This window comes from Narcine bancroftii, chromosome 3 (genome assembly GCF_036971445.1).
Source record: "Narcine bancroftii isolate sNarBan1 chromosome 3, sNarBan1.hap1, whole genome shotgun sequence".
NCBI lineage: Eukaryota > Metazoa > Chordata > Chondrichthyes > Torpediniformes > Narcinidae > Narcine > Narcine bancroftii.
In genome coordinates, this window is record NC_091471.1 from 372,440,458 (window position 1) to 372,462,771 (window position 22,314).

A 22,314-nucleotide genomic window follows, 5' to 3' on the forward strand; every position below is an offset into this window, starting at 1 on the left:
CGCGTCAGATTCCCCGCCTCTGATTCCCCGCCTCTGATTCCCCGCCTCTGATTCCCCGCCTCTGATTCCCTGACTCAGATTCCCTGCCTCAGATTCCATGTCTCAGATTCCATGCATCTGATTCCCCGCCTCTGATTCCCCGCCTCTTTTTCCCCGCCTCTGATTCCCCACCTCTGATTCCCCGCCTCTGATTCCCTGCATCTGTTTCCCCGCCTCTGATTCCCCGCCTCTGATTCCCAGCCTCAGATTCCACGGCTCTGATTCCCTGCCTGAGATTCCCTGCCTCAGATTCCCTGCCTATGAATCCCTGCCTCTGAGTCCCCGCGTCAGATTCCCCGGCTCTGATTCCCTGCCTGAGATTCCCTGCCTCAGATTCCCCGCCTCAGATTCCCTGCCTCAGATTCCCCGCCTCAGATTCCCCACCTCAGATTCCCCGCCTCAGATTCCCCGCCTCAGATTCCCCGCCTCAGATACCCCGCCTCAGATTCCCCACCTCAGATTCCCCGCCTCAGATTCCCTGCCTCTGATTCCCTGCCTCTGATTCCCTGCCTCTGATTCCCGGCCTCTATATCCCTGCCTCTGATTCCCTGCCTCTGATTCCGCGCCTCTGATTCCCCGCCTCTCTTTCCGTGTCTCTGATTCCCCGCCTCAGATTCCCTGCCTCAGATACCCTGCCTCTCTTTGCCTTTCTCTATTTCCGTGCCTCTTTCTCTGCATCTAGTTTCCCACATCTCATTTGCCCCCTCTGATAACCCGCCTCTGAATCCATGCCTCTGATTCCCCGCCTCAGATTCCCCGCCTCTGATTCCCCGCCTCTGATTCCCTGCCTCCGATTCCCTGCCTCAGATTCCTTGCCTCAGAATCCCTGCCTCTGATTCCCCGCCTCTGATTCCCCGCCTCATTTTCCCTGCCTCTGATTCCCCGCCTCTGATTCCCGCCTCTGATTCCCTGCCTCTGTTTCCCCGCCTCTGAATCCCCGCGTCTGATTCCCCGCCTCAGATTCCCCGGCTCTGATTCCCTGCCTGAGATTCCATGCCTCAGATTCCCCACCTCAGATTCCCTGCCTCAGATTCCGCGCCTCAGATTCACCGCCTCAGATTCCCCGCCTCAGATTCCCCGCCTCAGATTCCCCGCCTCAGATTCCCCGCCTCAGATTCACTGCCTCAGATTCCCTGCCTCTTTTCCCTGCCTCTGATTCCCCGCCTCTGTTTCCCCGCCTCTTATTCCCCGCCTCTGATTCCCCGCCTCTGATTCCCCGCGTCTGATTCCCTGCCTCAGATTCCTCGGCTCTGATTCCCTGCATTAGATTCCCTGCCTCAGATTCCCTGCCTCTGATTACCCGCCTCTGATTCCCTGCCTCTGATTCCCCGCCTCTGATTCCTGCCTCAGATTCCCTGCCTCTGATTCCCCGCCTCTGATTCCCTGCCTCAGATTCCCCGCCTCTGATTCCCTGCCTCAGATTCCCTGCCTCAGATTCCCCGCCTCTGATTCCCTGCCTGAGATTCCACGCCTGAGATTCCCCGCCTCAGATTCCCCACCTCAGATTCCCCGCCTCAGATTCCCGGCCTCAGATTCCCCGCCTCAGATTCCCCGCCTCAGATTTCCCGCCTCAGATTCCCGGCCTCAGATTCCCCGCCTCAGATTCCCCGCCTCAGATTCCCCGCCTCAGATTCCCCGCCTCAGATTCCCCGCCTCTGATTCCCCGCCTCAGATTCCCCGCATCTGATTCCCTGCCTCAGATTCCCCGGCTCTGATTCCCTGCATTAGATTCCCTGCCTCAGATTCCCTGCCTCTGATTCCCCGCATCTGATTCCCTGCCTCTGATTCCCTGCCTCTGATTCCTGCCTCAGAATCCCTGCCTCAGATTCCCTGCCTCAGATTCCCTGCCTCTTATTCCCTGCCTTTGATTCTCCGCCTCTTATTCCCCGCCTCAGATTCCCCGCCTCAGATTCCCAGCCTCAGATTCCCTGCCTCAGATTCCCTGCCTCAGATTCCCTGCCTCTGATTCCCCGCCTCTGATTCCCCGCCTCTTATTCCCCGCCTCTGATTCCCCGCCTCTGATTCCCCGCGTCTGATTCCCTGCCTCAGATTCCCCGGCTCTGATTCCCTGCATTAGATTCCCTGCCTCAGATTCCGTGCCTCTGATTCCCCGCCTCTGATTCCCTGCCTCTGATACCCCGCCTCTGATTCCTGCCTCAGATTCCCTGCCTCAGATTCCCTGCCTCAGATACCCTGCCTCTTATTCCCAGCCTTTGATTCCCCGCCTCTTATTCCCCGCCTCTGATTCCCAGCCTCTGATTCCCCGACTCTGATTCCCTGCCTCTGTTTCCCCGCCTCTGATTCCCCGCCTCTGATTCCCCACCTCAGATTCCCCGCCTCAGATTCCCTGCCTGAGATTCCACGCCTGAGATTCCCCGCCTCAGATTCCCCGCCTCAGATTCCCGGCCTCAGATTCCCCGCCTCAGATTCCCCGCCTCAGATTCCCCGCCTCAGATTCCCCGCCTAAGATTCCCCGCCTCTGATTCCCCGCCTCAGATTCCCCGGCTCTGATTCCCCGCCTAAGATTCCCTGCCTCAGATTCCCCGCCTCAGATTCCCCGCCTCAGATTCCCCGCCTCAGATTCCCCGCCTCAGATTCCCCGCCTCAGATTCCCCTCCTCAGATTCCCCGCCTCTGATTCCCTGCCTCTGATTCCCTGCCTCTGATTCCCTGCCTCTGATTCCCTGCCTCTGATTCCCTGCCTCTGATTCCACGCCTCTCTTTCCGTATCTCTGATTCCCCGCCTGTAATTCCCTGCCTATGATACCCTGCCTCTCTTTGCCTGCCTCTATTTCGGTGCCTCTTTCTCTGCATCTAGTTTCCCACATCTCATTTGCCCCCTCTGATAACCCGCCTCTGATTCCATGCCTCTGATTCACCGCCTCTGATTCCCCGCCTCTTATTCCCTGCCTCTGATTCCCCGCCTCTGATTCCCTGACTCCGATTCCCTGCCTCAGATTCCCTGCCTCAGTTTCCCTGCCTCTGATTCCCCACCTCTGATTCCCCGCCTCTTATTCCCCGCCTCTGATTCCCCGCCTCTGATTCCCCGCCTCTGATTCCCCGCATCTGATTCCCTGCCTCAGATTCCCCGGCTCTGATTCCCTGCATTAGATTCCCTGCCTCAGATTCCCTGCCTCTGATTCCCCGCATCTGATTCCCTGCCTCTGATTCCCCGCCTCTGATTCCTGCCTCAGAATCCCTGCCTCAGATTCCCTGCCTCAGATTCCCTGCCTCCTATTCCCTGCCTTTGATTCCCTGCCTCTGATTCCCTGCCTCTGATTCCCTGCCTCTGATTCCACGCCTCTCTTTCCGTATCTCTGATTCCCCGCCTGTAATTCCCTGCCTATGATACCCTGCCTCTCTTTGCCTGCCTCTATTTCGGTGCCTCTTTCTCTGCATCTAGTTTCCCACATCTCATTTGCCCCCTCTGATAACCCGCCTCTGATTCCATGCCTCTGATTCACCGCCTCTGATTCCCCGCATCTGATTCCCTGCCTCTGATTCCCCGCCTCTGATTCCTGCCTCAGAATCCCTGCCTCAGATTCCCCGCCTATGATTCCCTGCCTCTGCTTCCCCGCCTCTGATAACCCGCCTCTGATTCCCCGCCTCAGATTCCCCGCCTCAGATTCCCTGCCTCAGATTCCCCGCCTGAGATTCCCCGCCTGAGATTCCCCGCCTCAGATTCCCCGCCTCAGATTCCCCGCCTCAGATTCCCCGCCTCAGATTCCCCACCTCAGATTCCCCGCCTCAGATTCCCCGCCTCAGATTTCCCGCCTCAGATTCCCCGCCTCAGATTCCCCGCCTCAGATTCCCCACCTCAGATTCCCCGCCTCAGATTCCCCGCCTCAGATTCCCCGCCTCAGATTCCCCGCCTCAGATTCCCCGCCTCTGATTGCCTGCCTCTGATTCCCTGCCTCTGGTTCCCTGCCTCTGATTCCCTGCCTCTGATTCCGCACCTCTGATTCCACGCCTCTCTTTCCGTATCTCTGATTCCCCGCCTCTGATTCCCTGCCTCTGATACCCTGCCTCTCTTTGCCTGCCTCTATTTCGGTGCCTCTTTCTCTGCATCTAGATTCCCACATCTCATTTGCCCCCTCTGATAACCCGCCTCTGATTCCATGCCTCTGATTCCCCGCCTCGGATTCCCCGCCTCTGATTCCCCGCCTCTGATTCCCCGCCTCTGATTCCCTGCCTCAGATTCCCTGCCTCAGATTCCCTGCCTCAGATTCCCTGCATCTGATTCCCCGCCTCTGATTCCCCGCCTCTTTTTCCCTGCCTCTGATTCCCCACCTCTGATTCCCCGCCTCTGATTCCCTGCCTCTGTTTCCCCGCCTCTGATTCCCGCCTCTGATTTCCCGCCTCAGATTCCCCGGCTCTGATTCCCTGCCTGAGATTCCATGCCTCAGATTCCCCACCTCAGATTCCCTGCCTCAGATTCCGCGCCTCAGATTCACCGCCTCAGATTCCCCGCCTCAGATTCCCCGCCTCTGATTCCCGCCTCTGATTCCCTGCCTCTGTTTCCCCGCCTCTGAATCCCCGCGTCTGATTCCCCGCCTCAGATTCCCCGGCTCTGATTCCCTGCCTGAGATTCCATGCCTCAGATTCCCCACCTCAGATTCCCTGCCTCAGATTCCGCGCCTCAGATTCACCGCCTCAGATTCCCCGCCTCAGATTCCCCGCCTCAGATTCCCCGCCTCAGATTCCCCGCCTCAGATTCACTGCCTCAGCTTCCCTGCCTCTTTTCCCTGCCTCTGATTCCCCGCCTCTGTTTCCCCGCCTCTTATTCCCCGCCTCTGATTCCCCGCCTCTGATTCCCCGCGTCTGATTCCCTGCCTCAGATTCCCCGGCTCTGATTCCCTGCATTAGATTCCCTGCCTCAGATTCCCTGCCTCTGATTACCCACCTCTGATTCCCTGCCTCTGATTCCCCGCCTCTGATTCCTGCCTCAGATTCCCTGCCTCTGATTCCCCGCCTCTGATTCCCTGCCTCAGATTCCCCGCCTCTGATTCCCTGCCTCAGATTCCCTGCCTCAGATTCCCCGCCTCTGATTCCCTGCCTGAGATTCCACGCCTGAGATTCCCCGCCTCATATTCCCCACCTCAGATTCCCTGCCTCTGATTCCCTGCCTCTGATTCCACGCCTCTCTTTCCGTATCTCTGATTCCCCGCCTGTAATTCCCTGCCTATGATACCCTGCCTCTCTTTGCCTGCCTCTATTTCGGTGCCTCTTTCTCTGCATCTAGTTTCCCACATCTCATTTGCCCCCTCTGATAACCCGCCTCTGATTCCATGCCTCTGATTCACCGCCTCTGATTCCCCGCCTCTTATTCCCTGCCTCTGATTCCCCGCCTCTGATTCCCTGACTCCGATTCCCTGCCTCAGATTCCCTGCCTCAGTTTCCCTGCCTCTGATTCCCCACCTCTGATTCCCCGCCTCTTATTCCCCGCCTCTGATTCCCCGCCTCTGATTCCCCGCCTCTGATTCCCCGCATCTGATTCCCTGCCTCAGATTCCCCGGCTCTGATTCCCTGCATTAGATTCCCTGCCTCAGATTCCCTGCCTCTGATTCCCCGCATCTGATTCCCTGCCTCTGATTCCCCGCCTCTGATTCCTGCCTCAGAATCCCTGCCTCAGATTCCCTGCCTCAGATTCCCTGCCTCCTATTCCCTGCCTTTGATTCCCCGCCTCTTATTCCCCGCCTCTGATTCCCAGCATCTGATTCCCCGCCTATGATTCCCTGCCTCTGCTTCCCCGCCTCTGATAACCCGCCTCTGATTCCCCGCCTCAGATTCCCCGCCTCAGATTCCCTGCCTCAGATTCCCCGCCTGAGATTCCCCGCCTCAGATTCCCCGCCTCAGATTCCCCGCCTCAGATTCCCCGCCTCAGATTCCCCGCCTCAGATTCCCCACCTCAGATTCCCCGCCTCAGATTCCCCGCCTCAGATTTCCCGCCTCAGATTCCCCGCCTCAGATTCCCCGCCTCAGATTCCCCACCTCAGATTCCCCGCCTCAGATTCCCCGCCTCAGATTCCCCGCCTCAGATTCCCCGCCTCAGATTCCCCGCCTCTGATTGCCTGCCTCTGATTCCCTGCCTCTGGTTCCCTGCCTCTGATTCCCTGCCTCTGATTCCGCACCTCTGATTCCACGCCTCTCTTTCCGTATCTCTGATTCCCCGCCTCTGATTCCCTGCCTCTGATACCCTGCCTCTCTTTGCCTGCCTCTATTTCGGTGCCTCTTTCTCTGCATCTAGATTCCCACATCTCATTTGCCCCCTCTGATAACCCGCCTCTGATTCCATGCCTCTGATTCCCCGCCTCGGATTCCCCGCCTCTGATTCCCCGCCTCTGATTCCCCGCCTCTGATTCCCTGCCTCAGATTCCCTGCCTCAGATTCCCTGCCTCAGATTCCCTGCATCTGATTCCCCGCCTCTGATTCCCCGCCTCTTTTTCCCTGCCTCTGATTCCCCACCTCTGATTCCCCGCCTCTGATTCCCTGCCTCCGTTTCCCCGCCTCTGATTCCCGCCTCTGATTTCCCGCCTCAGATTCCCCGGCTCTGATTCCCTGCCTGAGATTCCATGCCTCAGATTCCCCACCTCAGATTCCCTGCCTCAGATTCCGCGCCTCAGATTCACCGCCTCAGATTCCCCGCCTCAGATTCCCCGCCTCTGATTCCCGCCTCTGATTCCCTGCCTCTGTTTCCCCGCCTCTGAATCCCCGCGTCTGATTCCCCGCCTCAGATTCCCCGGCTCTGATTCCCTGCCTGAGATTCCATGCCTCAGATTCCCCACCTCAGATTCCCTGCCTCAGATTCCGCGCCTCAGATTCCCCGCCTCAGATTCCCCGCCTCAGATTCCCCGCCTCAGATTCCCCGCCTCAGATTCACTGCCTCAGCTTCCCTGCCTCTTTTCCCTGCCTCTGATTCCCCGCCTCTGTTTCCCCGCCTCTTATTCCCCGCCTCTGATTCCCCGCCTCTGATTCCCCGCGTCTGATTCCCTGCCTCAGATTCCCCGGCTCTGATTCCCTGCATTAGATTCCCTGCCTCAGATTCCCTGCCTCTGATTACTCGCCTCTGATTCCCTGCCTCTGATTCCCCGCCTCTGATTCCTGCCTCAGATTCCCTGCCTCTGATTCCCCGCCTCTGATTCCCTGCCTCAGATTCCCCGCCTCTGATTCCCTGCCTCAGATTCCCTGCCTCAGATTCCCCGCCTCTGATTCCCTGCCTGAGATTCCCCGCCTCAGATTCCCCGCCTCAGATTCCCCGCCTCAGATTCCCCGCCTCAGATTCCCCGCCTCTGATTCCCCGCCTCAGATTCCCCGCATCTGATTCCCTGCCTCAGATTCCCCGGCTCTGATTCCCTGCATTAGATTCCCTGCCTCAGATTCCCTGCCTCTGATTCCCCGCATCTGATTCCCTGCCTCTGATTCCCTGCCTCTGATTCCTGCCTCAGAATCCCTGCCTCAGATTCCCTGCCTCAGATTCCCTGCCTCTTATTCCCTGCCTTTGATTCTCCGCCTCTTATTCCCCGCCTCAGATTCCCCGCCTCAGATTCCCAGCCTCAGATTCCCTGCCTCAGATTCCCTGCCTCAGATTCCCTGCCTCTGATTCCCCGCCTCTGATTCCCCGCCTCTTATTCCCCGCCTCTGATTCCCCGCCTCTGATTCCCCGCGTCTGATTCCCTGCCTCAGATTCCCCGGCTCTGATTCCCTGCATTAGATTCCCTGCCTCAGATTCCGTGCCTCTGATTCCCCGCCTCTGATTCCCTGCCTCTGATACCCCGCCTCTGATTCCTGCCTCAGATTCCCTGCCTCAGATTCCCTGCCTCAGATACCCTGCCTCTTATTCCCAGCCTTTGATTCCCCGCCTCTTATTCCCCGCCTCTGATTCCCAGCCTCTGATTCCCCGACTCTGATTCCCTGCCTCTGTTTCCCCGCCTCTGATTCCCCGCCTCTGATTCCCCACCTCAGATTCCCCGCCTCAGATTCCCTGCCTGAGATTCCACGCCTGAGATTCCCCGCCTCAGATTCCCCGCCTCAGATTCCCGGCCTCAGATTCCCCGCCTCAGATTCCCCGCCTCAGATTCCCCGCCTCAGATTCCCCGCCTAAGATTCCCCGCCTCTGATTCCCCGCCTCAGATTCCCCGGCTCTGATTCCCCGCCTAAGATTCCCTGCCTCAGATTCCCCGCCTCAGATTCCCCGCCTCAGATTCCCCGCCTCAGATTCCCCGCCTCAGATTCCCCGCCTCAGATTCCCCTCCTCAGATTCCCCGCCTCTGATTCCCTGCCTCTGATTCCCTGCCTCTGATTCCCTGCCTCTGATTCCCTGCCTCTGATTCCCTGCCTCTGATTCCACGCCTCTCTTTCCGTATCTCTGATTCCCCGCCTGTAATTCCCTGCCTATGATACCCTGCCTCTCTTTGCCTGCCTCTATTTCGGTGCCTCTTTCTCTGCATCTAGTTTCCCACATCTCATTTGCCCCCTCTGATAACCCGCCTCTGATTCCATGCCTCTGATTCACCGCCTCTGATTCCCCGCCTCTTATTCCCTGCCTCTGATTCCCCGCCTCTGATTCCCTGACTCCGATTCCCTGCCTCAGATTCCCTGCCTCAGTTTCCCTGCCTCTGATTCCCCACCTCTGATTCCCCGCCTCTTATTCCCCGCCTCTGATTCCCCGCCTCTGATTCCCCGCCTCTGATTCCCCGCATCTGATTCCCTGCCTCAGATTCCCCGGCTCTGATTCCCTGCATTAGATTCCCTGCCTCAGATTCCCTGCCTCTGATTCCCCGCATCTGATTCCCTGCCTCTGATTCCCCGCCTCTGATTCCTGCCTCAGAATCCCTGCCTCAGATTCCCTGCCTCAGATTCCCTGCCTCCTATTCCCTGCCTTTGATTCCCCGCCTCTTATTCCCCGCCTCTGATTCCCAGCATCTGATTCCCCGCCTATGATTCCCTGCCTCTGCTTCCCCGCCTCTGATAACCCGCCTCTGATTCCCCGCCTCAGATTCCCCGCCTCAGATTCCCTGCCTCAGATTCCCCGCCTGAGATTCCCCGCCTCAGATTCCCCGCCTCAGATTCCCCGCCTCAGATTCCCCGCCTCAGATTCCCCGCCTCAGATTCCCCACCTCAGATTCCCCGCCTCAGATTCCCCGCCTCAGATTTCCCGCCTCAGATTCCCCGCCTCAGATTCCCCGCCTCAGATTCCCCACCTCAGATTCCCCGCCTCAGATTCCCCGCCTCAGATTCCCCGCCTCAGATTCCCCGCCTCAGATTCCCCGCCTCTGATTGCCTGCCTCTGATTCCCTGCCTCTGGTTCCCTGCCTCTGATTCCCTGCCTCTGATTCCGCACCTCTGATTCCACGCCTCTCTTTCCGTATCTCTGATTCCCCGCCTCTGATTCCCTGCCTCTGATACCCTGCCTCTCTTTGCCTGCCTCTATTTCGGTGCCTCTTTCTCTGCATCTAGATTCCCACATCTCATTTGCCCCCTCTGATAACCCGCCTCTGATTCCATGCCTCTGATTCCCCGCCTCGGATTCCCCGCCTCTGATTCCCCGCCTCTGATTCCCCGCCTCTGATTCCCTGCCTCAGATTCCCTGCCTCAGATTCCCTGCCTCAGATTCCCTGCATCTGATTCCCCGCCTCTGATTCCCCGCCTCTTTTTCCCTGCCTCTGATTCCCCACCTCTGATTCCCCGCCTCTGATTACCTGCCTCTGTTTCCCCGCCTCTGATTCCCGCCTCTGATTTCCCGCCTCAGATTCCCCGGCTCTGATTCCCTGCCTGAGATTCCATGCCTCAGATTCCCCACCTCAGATTCCCTGCCTCAGATTCCGCGCCTCAGATTCACCGCCTCAGATTCCCCGCCTCAGATTCCCCGCCTCTGATTCCCGCCTCTGATTCCCTGCCTCTGTTTCCCCGCCTCTGAATCCCCGCGTCTGATTCCCCGCCTCAGATTCCCCGGCTCTGATTCCCTGCCTGAGATTCCATGCCTCAGATTCCCCACCTCAGATTCCCTGCCTCAGATTCCGCGCCTCAGATTCACCGCCTCAGATTCCCCGCCTCAGATTCCCCGCCTCAGATTCCCCGCCTCAGATTCCCCGCCTCAGATTCACTGCCTCAGCTTCCCTGCCTCTTTTCCCTGCCTCTGATTCCCCGCCTCTGTTTCCCCGCCTCTTATTCCCCGCCTCTGATTCCCCGCCTCTGATTCCCCGCGTCTGATTCCCTGCCTCAGATTCCCCGGCTCTGATTCCCTGCATTAGATTCCCTGCCTCAGATTCCCTGCCTCTGACTACCCGCCTCTGATTCCCTGCCTCTGATTCCCCGCCTCTGATTCCTGCCTCAGATTCCCTGCCTCTGATTCCCCGCCTCTGATTCCCTGCCTCAGATTCCCCGCCTCTGATTCCCTGCCTCAGATTCCCTGCCTCAGATTCCCCGCCTCTGATTCCCTGCCTGAGATTCCACGCCTGAGATTCCCCGCCTCAGATTCCCCACCTCAGATTCCCTGCCTCTGATTCCCTGCCTCTGATTCCACGCCTCTCTTTCCGTATCTCTGATTCCCCGCCTGTAATTCCCTGCCTATGATACCCTGCCTCTCTTTGCCTGCCTCTATTTCGGTGCCTCTTTCTCTGCATCTAGTTTCCCACATCTCATTTGCCCCCTCTGATAACCCGCCTCTGATTCCATGCCTCTGATTCACCGCCTCTGATTCCCCGCCTCTTATTCCCTGCCTCTGATTCCCCGCCTCTGATTCCCTGACTCCGATTCCCTGCCTCAGATTCCCTGCCTCAGTTTCCCTGCCTCTGATTCCCCACCTCTGATTCCCCGCCTCTTATTCCCCGCCTCTGATTCCCCGCCTCTGATTCCCCGCCTCTGATTCCCCGCATCTGATTCCCTGCCTCAGATTCCCCGGCTCTGATTCCCTGCATTAGATTCCCTGCCTCAGATTCCCTGCCTCTGATTCCCCGCATCTGATTCCCTGCCTCTGATTCCCCGCCTCTGATTCCTGCCTCAGAATCCCTGCCTCAGATTCCCTGCCTCAGATTCCCTGCCTCCTATTCCCTGCCTTTGATTCCCCGCCTCTTATTCCCCGCCTCTGATTCCCAGCATCTGATTCCCCGCCTATGATTCCCTGCCTCTGCTTCCCCGCCTCTGATAACCCGCCTCTGATTCCCCGCCTCAGATTCCCCGCCTCAGATTCCCTGCCTCAGATTCCCCGCCTGAGATTCCCCGCCTGAGATTCCCCGCCTCAGATTCCCCGCCTCAGATTCCCCGCCTCAGATTCCCCGCCTCAGATTCCCCACCTCAGATTCCCCGCCTCAGATTCCCCGCCTCAGATTTCCCGCCTCAGATTCCCCGCCTCAGATTCCCCGCCTCAGATTCCCCACCTCAGATTCCCCGCCTCAGATTCCCCGCCTCAGATTCCCCGCCTCAGATTCCCCGCCTCAGATTCCCCGCCTCTGATTGCCTGCCTCTGATTCCCTGCCTCTGGTTCCCTGCCTCTGATTCCCTGCCTCTGATTCCGCACCTCTGATTCCACGCCTCTCTTTCCGTATCTCTGATTCCCCGCCTCTGATTCCCTGCCTCTGATACCCTGCCTCTCTTTGCCTGCCTCTATTTCGGTGCCTCTTTCTCTGCATCTAGATTCCCACATCTCATTTGCCCCCTCTGATAACCCGCCTCTGATTCCATGCCTCTGATTCCCCGCCTCGGATTCCCCGCCTCTGATTCCCCGCCTCTGATTCCCCGCCTCTGATTCCCTGCCTCAGATTCCCTGCCTCAGATTCCCTGCCTCAGATTCCCTGCATCTGATTCCCCGCCTCTGATTCCCCGCCTCTTTTTCCCTGCCTCTGATTCCCCACCTCTGATTCCCCGCCTCTGATTCCCTGCCTCTGTTTCCCCGCCTCTGATTCCCGCCTCTGATTTCCCGCCTCAGATTCCCCGGCTCTGATTCCCTGCCTGAGATTCCATGCCTCAGATTCCCCACCTCAGATTCCCTGCCTCAGATTCCGCGCCTCAGATTCACCGCCTCAGATTCCCCGCCTCAGATTCCCCGCCTCTGATTCCCGCCTCTGATTCCCTGCCTCTGTTTCCCCGCCTCTGAATCCCCGCGTCTGATTCCCCGCCTCAGATTCCCCGGCTCTGATTCCCTGCCTGAGATTCCATGCCTCAGATTCCCCACCTCAGATTCCCTGCCTCAGATTCCGCGCCTCAGATTCACCGCCTCAGATTCCCCGCCTCAGATTCCCCGCCTCAGATTCCCCGCCTCAGATTCCCCGCCTCAGATTCACTGCCTCAGCTTCCCTGCCTCTTTTCCCTGCCTCTGATTCCCCGCCTCTGTTTCCCCGCCTCTTATTCCCCGCCTCTGATTCCCCGCCTCTGATTCCCCGCGTCTGATTCCCTGCCTCAGATTCCCCGGCTCTGATTCCCTGCATTAGATTCCCTGCCTCAGATTCCCTGCCTCTGATTACTCGCCTCTGATTCCCTGCCTCTGATTCCCCGCCTCTGATTCCTGCCTCAGATTCCCTGCCTCTGATTCCCCGCCTCTGATTCCCTGCCTCAGATTCCCCGCCTCTGATTCCCTGCCTCAGATTCCCTGCCTCAGATTCCCCGCCTCTGATTCCCTGCCTGAGATTCCACGCCTGAGATTCCCCGCCTCAGATTCCCCACCTCAGATTCCCTGCCTCTGATTCCCTGCCTCTGATTCCACGCCTCTCTTTCCGTATCTCTGATTCCCCGCCTGTAATTCCCTGCCTATGATACCCTGCCTCTCTTTGCCTGCCTCTATTTCGGTGCCTCTTTCTCTGCATCTAGTTTCCCACATCTCATTTGCCCCCTCTGATAACCCGCCTCTGATTCCATGCCTCTGATTCACCGCCTCTGATTCCCCGCCTCTTATTCCCTGCCTCTGATTCCCCGCCTCTGATTCCCTGACTCCGATTCCCTGCCTCAGATTCCCTGCCTCAGTTTCCCTGCCTCTGATTCCCCACCTCTGATTCCCCGCCTCTTATTCCCCGCCTCTGATTCCCCGCCTCTGATTCCCCGCCTCTGATTCCCCGCATCTGATTCCCTGCCTCAGATTCCCCGGCTCTGATTCCCTGCATTAGATTCCCTGCCTCAGATTCCCTGCCTCTGATTCCCCGCATCTGATTCCCTGCCTCTGATTCCCCGCCTCTGATTCCTGCCTCAGAATCCCTGCCTCAGATTCCCCGCCTCAGATTCCCTGCCTCCTATTCCCTGCCTTTGATTCCCCGCCTCTTATTCCCCGCCTCTGATTCCCAGCATCTGATTCCCCGCCTATGATTCCCTGCCTCTGCTTCCCCGCCTCTGATAACCCGCCTCTGATTCCCCGCCTCAGATTCCCCGCCTCAGATTCCCTGCCTCAGATTCCCCGCCTCAGATTCCCCGCCTCAGATTCCCCGCCTCAGATTCCCCGCCTCAGATTCCCCGCCTCAGATTCCCCGCCTCAGATTCCCCACCTCAGATTCCCCGACTCAGATTCCCCGCCTCAGATTTCCCGCCTCAGATTCCCCGCCTCAGATTCCCCGCCTCAGATTCCCCACCTCAGATTCCCCGCCTCAGATTCCCCGCCTCAGATTCCCCGCCTCAGATTCCCCGCCTCAGATTCCCCGCCTCTGATTGCCTGCCTCTGATTCCCTGCCTCTGGTTCCCTGCCTCTGATTCCCTGCCTCTGATTCCGCACCTCTGATTCCACGCCTCTCTTTCCGTATCTCTGATTCCCCGCCTCTGATTCCCTGCCTCTGATACCCTGCCTCTCTTTGCCTGCCTCTATTTCGGTGCCTCTTTCTCTGCATCTAGATTCCCACATCTCATTTGCCCCCTCTGATAACCCGCCTCTGATTCCATGCCTCTGATTCCCCGCCTCGGATTCCCCGCCTCTGATTCCCCGCCTCTGATTCCCCGCCTCTGATTCCCTGCCTCAGATTCCCTGCCTCAGATTCCCTGCCTCAGATTCCCTGCATCTGATTCCCCGCCTCTGATTCCCCGCCTCTTTTTCCCTGCCTCTGATTCCCCACCTCTGATTCCCCGCCTCTGATTCCCTGCCTCTGTTTCCCCGCCTCTGATTCCCGCCTCTGATTTCCCGCCTCAGATTCCCCGGCTCTGATTCCCTGCCTGAGATTCCCTGCCTCAGATTCGCTGCCTATGATTCCCTGCCTCTGAGTCCCCGCGTCAGATTCCCCGGCTCTGATTCCCTGCCTGAGATTCCCTGCCTCAGATTCCCCGCCTCAGATTCCCTGCCTCAGATTCCCCGCCTCAGATTCCCCACCTCAGATTCCCCGCCTCAGATTCCCCGCCTCAGATTCCCCGCCTCAGATACCCCGCCTCAGATTCCCCACCTCAGATTCCCCGCCTCAGATTCCCTGCCTCTGATTCCCTGCCTCTGATTCCCTGCCTCTGATTCCCGGCCTCTATATCCCTGCCTCTGATTCCCTGCCTCTGATTCCGCGCCTCTGATTCCCCGCCTCTCTTTCCGTGTCTCTGATTCCCCACCTCAGATTCCCTGCCTCAGATACCCTGCCTCTCTTTGCCTTCCTCTATTTCCGTGCCTCTTTCTCTGCATCTAGTTTCCCACATCTCATTTGCCCCCTCTGATAACCCGCCTCTGATTCCATGCCTCTGATTCCCCGCCTCAGATTCCCCGCCTCTGATTCCCGCCTCTGATTCCCTGCCTCAGATTCCCTGCCTCAGATTCCTTGCCTCAGATTCCCTGCCTCTGATTCCCCGCCTCTGATTCCCCGCCTCATTTTCCCTGCCTCTGATTCCCCGCCTCTCATTCCCGCCTCTGATTCCCTGCCTCTGTTTCCCCGCCTCTGAATCCCCGCGTCTGATTCCCCGCCTCAGATTCCCCGGCTCTGATTCCCTGCCTGAGATTCCATTCCTGAGATTCCCCACCTCAGATTCCCTGCCTCAGATTCCCCGCCTCAGATTCCCCGCCTCAGATTCCCTGCCTCTGATTCCGCACCTCTGATTCCACGCCTCTCTTTCCGTATCTCTGATTCCCCGCCTCTGATTCCCTGCCTCTGATACCCTGCCTCTCTTTGCCTGCCTCTATTTCGGTGCCTCTTTCTCTGCATCTAGATTCCCACATCTCATTTGCCCCCTCTGATAACCCGCCTCTGATTCCATGCCTCTGATTCCCCGCCTCGGATTCCCCGCCTCTGATTCCCCGCCTCTGATTCCCCGCCTCTGATTCCCTGCCTCAGATTCCCTGCCTCAGATTCCCTGCCTCAGATTCCCTGCATCTGATTCCCCGCCTCTGATTCCCCGCCTCTTTTTCCCTGCCTCTGATTCCCCACCTCTGATTCCCCGCCTCTGATTACCTGCCTCTGTTTCCCCGCCTCTGATTCCCGCCTCTGATTTCCCGCCTCAGATTCCCCGGCTCTGATTCCCTGCCTGAGATTCCATGCCTCAGATTCCCCACCTCAGATTCCCTGCCTCAGATTCCGCGCCTCAGATTCACCGCCTCAGATTCCCCGCCTCAGATTCCCCGCCTCTGATTCCCGCCTCTGATTCCCTGCCTCTGTTTCCCCGCCTCTGAATCCCCGCGTCTGATTCCCCGCCTCAGATTCCCCGGCTCTGATTCCCTGCCTGAGATTCCATGCCTCAGATTCCCCACCTCAGATTCCCTGCCTCAGATTCCGCGCCTCAGATTCACCGCCTCAGATTCCCCGCCTCAGATTCCCCGCCTCAGATTCCCCGCCTCAGATTCCCCGCCTCAGATTCACTGCCTCAGCTTCCCTGCCTCTTTTCCCTGCCTCTGATTCCCCGCCTCTGTTTCCCCGCCTCTTATTCCCCGCCTCTGATTCCCCGCCTCTGATTCCCCGCGTCTGATTCCCTGCCTCAGATTCCCCGGCTCTGATTCCCTGCATTAGATTCCCTGCCTCAGATTCCCTGCCTCTGACTACCCGCCTCTGATTCCCTGCCTCTGATTCCCCGCCTCTGATTCCTGCCTCAGATTCCCTGCCTCTGATTCCCCGCCTCTGATTCCCTGCCTCAGATTCCCCGCCTCTGATTCCCTGCCTCAGATTCCCTGCCTCAGATTCCCCGCCTCTGATTCCCTGCCTGAGATTCCACGCCTGAGATTCCCCGCCTCAGATTCCCCACCTCAGATTCCCTGCCTCTGATTCCCTGCCTCTGATTCCACGCCTCTCTTTCCGTATCTCTGATTCCCCGCCTGTAATTCCCTGCCTATGATACCCTGCCTCTCTTTGCCTGCCTCTATTTCGGTGCCTCTTTCTCTGCATCTAGTTTCCCACATCTCATTTGCCCCCTCTGATAACCCGCCTCTGATTCCATGCCTCTGATTCACCGCCTCTGATTCCCCGCCTCTTATTCCCTGCCTCTGATTCCCCGCCTCTGATTCCCTGACTCCGATTCCCTGCCTCAGATTCCCTGCCTCAGTTTCCCTGCCTCTGATTCCCCACCTCTGATTCCCCGCCTCTTATTCCCCGCCTCTGATTCCCCGCCTCTGATTCCCCGCCTCTGATTCCCCGCATCTGATTCCCTGCCTCAGATTCCCCGGCTCTGATTCCCTGCATTAGATTCCCTGCCTCAGATTCCCTGCCTCTGATTCCCCGCATCTGATTCCCTGCCTCTGATTCCCCGCCTCTGATTCCTGCCTCAGAATCCCTGCCTCAGATTCCCTGCCTCAGATTCCCTGCCTCCTATTCCCTGCCTTTGATTCCCCGCCTCTTATTCCCCGCCTCTGATTCCCAGCATCTGATTCCCCGCCTATGATTCCCTGCCTCTGCTTCCCCGCCTCTGATAACCCGCCTCTGATTCCCCGCCTCAGATTCCCCGCCTCAGATTCCCTGCCTCAGATTCCCCGCCTGAGATTCCCCGCCTGAGATTCCCCGCCTCAGATTCCCCGCCTCAGATTCCCCGCCTCAGATTCCCCGCCTCAGATTCCCCACCTCAGATTCCCCGCCTCAGATTCCCCGCCTCAGATTTCCCGCCTCAGATTCCCCGCCTCAGATTCCCCGCCTCAGATTCCCCACCTCAGATTCCCCGCCTCAGATTCCCCGCCTCAGATTCCCCGCCTCAGATTCCCCGCCTCAGATTCCCCGCCTCTGATTGCCTGCCTCTGATTCCCTGCCTCTGGTTCCCTGCCTCTGATTCCCTGCCTCTGATTCCGCACCTCTGATTCCACGCCTCTCTTTCCGTATCTCTGATTCCCCGCCTCTGATTCCCTGCCTCTGATACCCTGCCTCTCTTTGCCTGCCTCTATTTCGGTGCCTCTTTCTCTGCATCTAGATTCCCACATCTCATTTGCCCCCTCTGATAACCCGCCTCTGATTCCATGCCTCTGATTCCCCGCCTCGGATTCCCCGCCTCTGATTCCCCGCCTCTGATTCCCCGCCTCTGATTCCCTGCCTCAGATTCCCTGCCTCAGATTCCCTGCCTCAGATTCCCTGCATCTGATTCCCCGCCTCTGATTCCCCGCCTCTTTTTCCCTGCCTCTGATTCCCCACCTCTGATTCCCCGCCTCTGATTCCCTGCCTCTGTTTCCCCGCCTCTGATTCCCGCCTCTGATTTCCCGCCTCAGATTCCCCGGCTCTGATTCCCTGCCTGAGATTCCATGCCTCAGATTCCCCACCTCAGATTCCCTGCCTCAGATTCCGCGCCTCAGATTCACCGCCTCAGATTCCCCGCCTCAGATTCCCCGCCTCTGATTCCCGCCTCTGATTCCCTGCCTCTGTTTCCCCGCCTCTGAATCCCCGCGTCTGATTCCCCGCCTCAGATTCCCCGGCTCTGATTCCCTGCCTGAGATTCCATGCCTCAGATTCCCCACCTCAGATTCCCTGCCTCAGATTCCGCGCCTCAGATTCACCGCCTCAGATTCCCCGCCTCAGATTCCCCGCCTCAGATTCCCCGCCTCAGATTCCCCGCCTCAGATTCACTGCCTCAGCTTCCCTGCCTCTTTTCCCTGCCTCTGATTCCCCGCCTCTGTTTCCCCGCCTCTTATTCCCCGCCTCTGATTCCCCGCCTCTGATTCCCCGCGTCTGATTCCCTGCCTCAGATTCCCCGGCTCTGATTCCCTGCATTAGATTCCCTGCCTCAGATTCCCTGCCTCTGATTACTCGCCTCTGATTCCCTGCCTCTGATTCCCCGCCTCTGATTCCTGCCTCAGATTCCCTGCCTCTGATTCCCCGCCTCTGATTCCCTGCCTCAGATTCCCCGCCTCTGATTCCCTGCCTCAGATTCCCTGCCTCAGATTCCCCGCCTCTGATTCCCTGCCTGAGATTCCACGCCTGAGATTCCCCGCCTCAGATTCCCCACCTCAGATTCCCTGCCTCTGATTCCCTGCCTCTGATTCCACGCCTCTCTTTCCGTATCTCTGATTCCCCGCCTGTAATTCCCTGCCTATGATACCCTGCCTCTCTTTGCCTGCCTCTATTTCGGTGCCTCTTTCTCTGCATCTAGTTTCCCACATCTCATTTGCCCCCTCTGATAACCCGCCTCTGATTCCATGCCTCTGATTCACCGCCTCTGATTCCCCGCCTCTTATTCCCTGCCTCTGATTCCCCGCCTCTGATTCCCTGACTCCGATTCCCTGCCTCAGATTCCCTGCCTCAGTTTCCCTGCCTCTGATTCCCCACCTCTGATTCCCCGCCTCTTATTCCCCGCCTCTGATTCCCCGCCTCTGATTCCCCGCCTCTGATTCCCCGCATCTGATTCCCTGCCTCAGATTCCCCGGCTCTGATTCCCTGCATTAGATTCCCTGCCTCAGATTCCCTGCCTCTGATTCCCCGCATCTGATTCCCTGCCTCTGATTCCCCGCCTCTGATTCCTGCCTCAGAATCCCTGCCTCAGATTCCCCGCCTCAGATTCCCTGCCTCCTATTCCCTGCCTTTGATTCCCCGCCTCTTATTCCCCGCCTCTGATTCCCAGCATCTGATTCCCCGCCTATGATTCCCTGCCTCTGCTTCCCCGCCTCTGATAACCCGCCTCTGATTCCCCGCCTCAGATTCCCCGCCTCAGATTCCCTGCCTCAGATTCCCCGCCTCAGATTCCCCGCCTCAGATTCCCCGCCTCAGATTCCCCGCCTCAGATTCCCCGCCTCAGATTCCCCGCCTCAGATTCCCCACCTCAGATTCCCCGACTCAGATTCCCCGCCTCAGATTTCCCGCCTCAGATTCCCCGCCTCAGATTCCCCGCCTCAGATTCCCCACCTCAGATTCCCCGCCTCAGATTCCCCGCCTCAGATTCCCCGCCTCAGATTCCCCGCCTCAGATTCCCCGCCTCTGATTGCCTGCCTCTGATTCCCTGCCTCTGGTTCCCTGCCTCTGATTCCCTGCCTCTGATTCCGCACCTCTGATTCCACGCCTCTCTTTCCGTATCTCTGATTCCCCGCCTCTGATTCCCTGCCTCTGATACCCTGCCTCTCTTTGCCTGCCTCTATTTCGGTGCCTCTTTCTCTGCATCTAGATTCCCACATCTCATTTGCCCCCTCTGATAACCCGCCTCTGATTCCATGCCTCTGATTCCCCGCCTCGGATTCCCCGCCTCTGATTCCCCGCCTCTGATTCCCCGCCTCTGATTCCCTGCCTCAGATTCCCTGCCTCAGATTCCCTGCCTCAGATTCCCTGCATCTGATTCCCCGCCTCTGATTCCCCGCCTCTTTTTCCCTGCCTCTGATTCCCCACCTCTGATTCCCCGCCTCTGATTCCCTGCCTCTGTTTCCCCGCCTCTGATTCCCGCCTCTGATTTCCCGCCTCAGATTCCCCGGCTCTGATTCCCTGCCTGAGATTCCCTGCCTCAGATTCGCTGCCTATGATTCCCTGCCTCTGAGTCCCCGCGTCAGATTCCCCGGCTCTGATTCCCTGCCTGAGATTCCCTGCCTCAGATTCCCCGCCTCAGATTCCCTGCCTCAGATTCCCCGCCTCAGATTCCCCACCTCAGATTCCCCGCCTCAGATTCCCCGCCTCAGATTCCCCGCCTCAGATACCCCGCCTCAGATTCCCCACCTCAGATTCCCCGCCTCAGATTCCCTGCCTCTGATTCCCTGCCTCTGATTCCCTGCCTCTGATTCCCGGCCTCTATATCCCTGCCTCTGATTCCCTGCCTCTGATTCCGCGCCTCTGATTCCCCGCCTCTCTTTCCGTGTCTCTGATTCCCCACCTCAGATTCCCTGCCTCAGATACCCTGCCTCTCTTTGCCTTCCTCTATTTCCGTGCCTCTTTCTCTGCATCTAGTTTCCCACATCTCATTTGCCCCCTCTGATAACCCGCCTCTGATTCCATGCCTCTGATTCCCCGCCTCAGATTCCCCGCCTCTGATTCCCGCCTCTGATTCCCTGCCTCAGATTCCCTGCCTCAGATTCCTTGCCTCAGATTCCCTGCCTCTGATTCCCCGCCTCTGATTCCCCGCCTCATTTTCCCTGCCTCTGATTCCCCGCCTCTCATTCCCGCCTCTGATTCCCTGCCTCTGTTTCCCCGCCTCTGAATCCCCGCGTCTGATTCCCCGCCTCAGATTCCCCGGCTCTGATTCCCTGCCTGAGATTCCATTCCTGAGATTCCCCACCTCAGATTCCCTGCCTCAGATTCCCCGCCTCAGATTCCCCGCCTCAGATTCCCCGCCTCAGATTCCCCGCCTCAGATTCCCCGCCTCAGATTCCCCGCCTCAGATTCCCTGCCTCAGATTCCCTGCCTCAGATTCCCTGCCTCTGATTCCCCGCCTCTGATTCCCCGCCTCTTATTCCCCGCCTCTGATTCCCCGCCTCTGATTCCCCGCGTCTGATTCCCTGCCTCAGATTCCCCGGCTCTGATTCCCTGCATTAGATTCCCTGCCTCAGATTCCCTGCCTCTGATTCCCCGCCTCTGATTCCCTGCCTCTGATTCCCCGCCTCTGATTCCTGCCTCAGATTCCCTGCCTCAGATTCCCTGCCTCAGATTCCGTGCCTCTTATTCCCAGCCTTTGATTCCCCGCCTCTTATACCCCGCCTCTGATTCCCAGCCTCTGATTCCCCGACTCTGATTCCCTGCCTCTGTTTCCCCGCCTCAGATTCCCCGCCTCTGATTCCCCGCCTCAGATTCCCCGCCTCAGATTCCCTGCCTGAGATTCCACGCCTGAGATTCCCCGCCTCAGATTCCCCACCTCATATTCCCCGCCTCAGATTCCCCGCCTCAGATTCCCCGCCTCAGATTCCCCGCCTCAGATTCCCCGCCTCAGATTTCCCGCCTCAGATTCCCGGCCTCAGATTCCCCGCCTCAGATTCCCCGCCTCAGATTCCCCGCCTCAGATTCCCCGCCTCATATTCCCCGCCTCAGGTTCCCCGCCTCTGATTGCCTGCCTCTGATTCCCTGCCTCTGATTCCCTGCCTCTGATTCCCTGCCTCTGATTCCCTGCCTCTGATTCCCTGCCTCTGATTCCCTGCCTCTGATTCCCTGCCTCTGATTCCGCGCCTCTGATTCCACGCCTCTCTTTCCGTATCTCTGATTCCCCGCCTCTGATTCCCTGCCTCTGATTCCCCGCCTCTTATTCCCCGCCTCTGATTCCCAGCCTCTGATTCCCCGACTCTGATTCCCTGCCTCTGTTTCCCCGCCTCTGATTCCCCGCCTCTGATTCCCCGCCTCAGATTCCCCGCCTCAAATTCCCTGCCTGAGATTCCACGCCTGAGATACCCCGCTTCAGATTCCCCGCCTCAGATTCCCCGCCTCAGATTCCCCGCCTCAGATTTCCCGCCTCAGATTCCCCGCCTCAGATTCCCCGCCTCAGATTCCCCGCCTCAGATTCCCCGCCTCAGATTCCCCGCCTCAGATTCCCCGCCTCAGATTCCCCGCCTCAGATTCACTGCCTCAGATTCCCTGCCTCTTTTCCCTGCCTCTGATTCCCCGCCTCTGTTTCCCCGCCTCTTATTCCCCGCCTCTGATTCCCCGCCTCTGATTCCCCGCGTCTGATTCCCTGCCTCAGATTCCCCGGCTCTGATTCCCTGCATTAGATTCCCTGCCTCAGATTCCCTGCCTCTGATTACCCGCCTCTGATTCCCTGCCTCTGATTCCCCGCCTCTGATTCCTGCCTCAGATTCCCTGCCTCTGATTCCCCGCCTCTGATTCCCTGCCTCAGATTCCCCGCCTCTGATTCCCTGCCTCAGATTCCCTGCCTCAGATTCCCCGCCTCTGATTCCCTGCCTGAGATTCCACGCCTGAGATTCCCCGCCTCAGATTCCCCACCTCAGATTCCCCGCCTCAGATTCCCGGCCTCAGATTCCCCGCCTCAGATTCCCCGCCTCAGATTTCCCGCCTCAGATTCCCGGCCTCAGATTCCC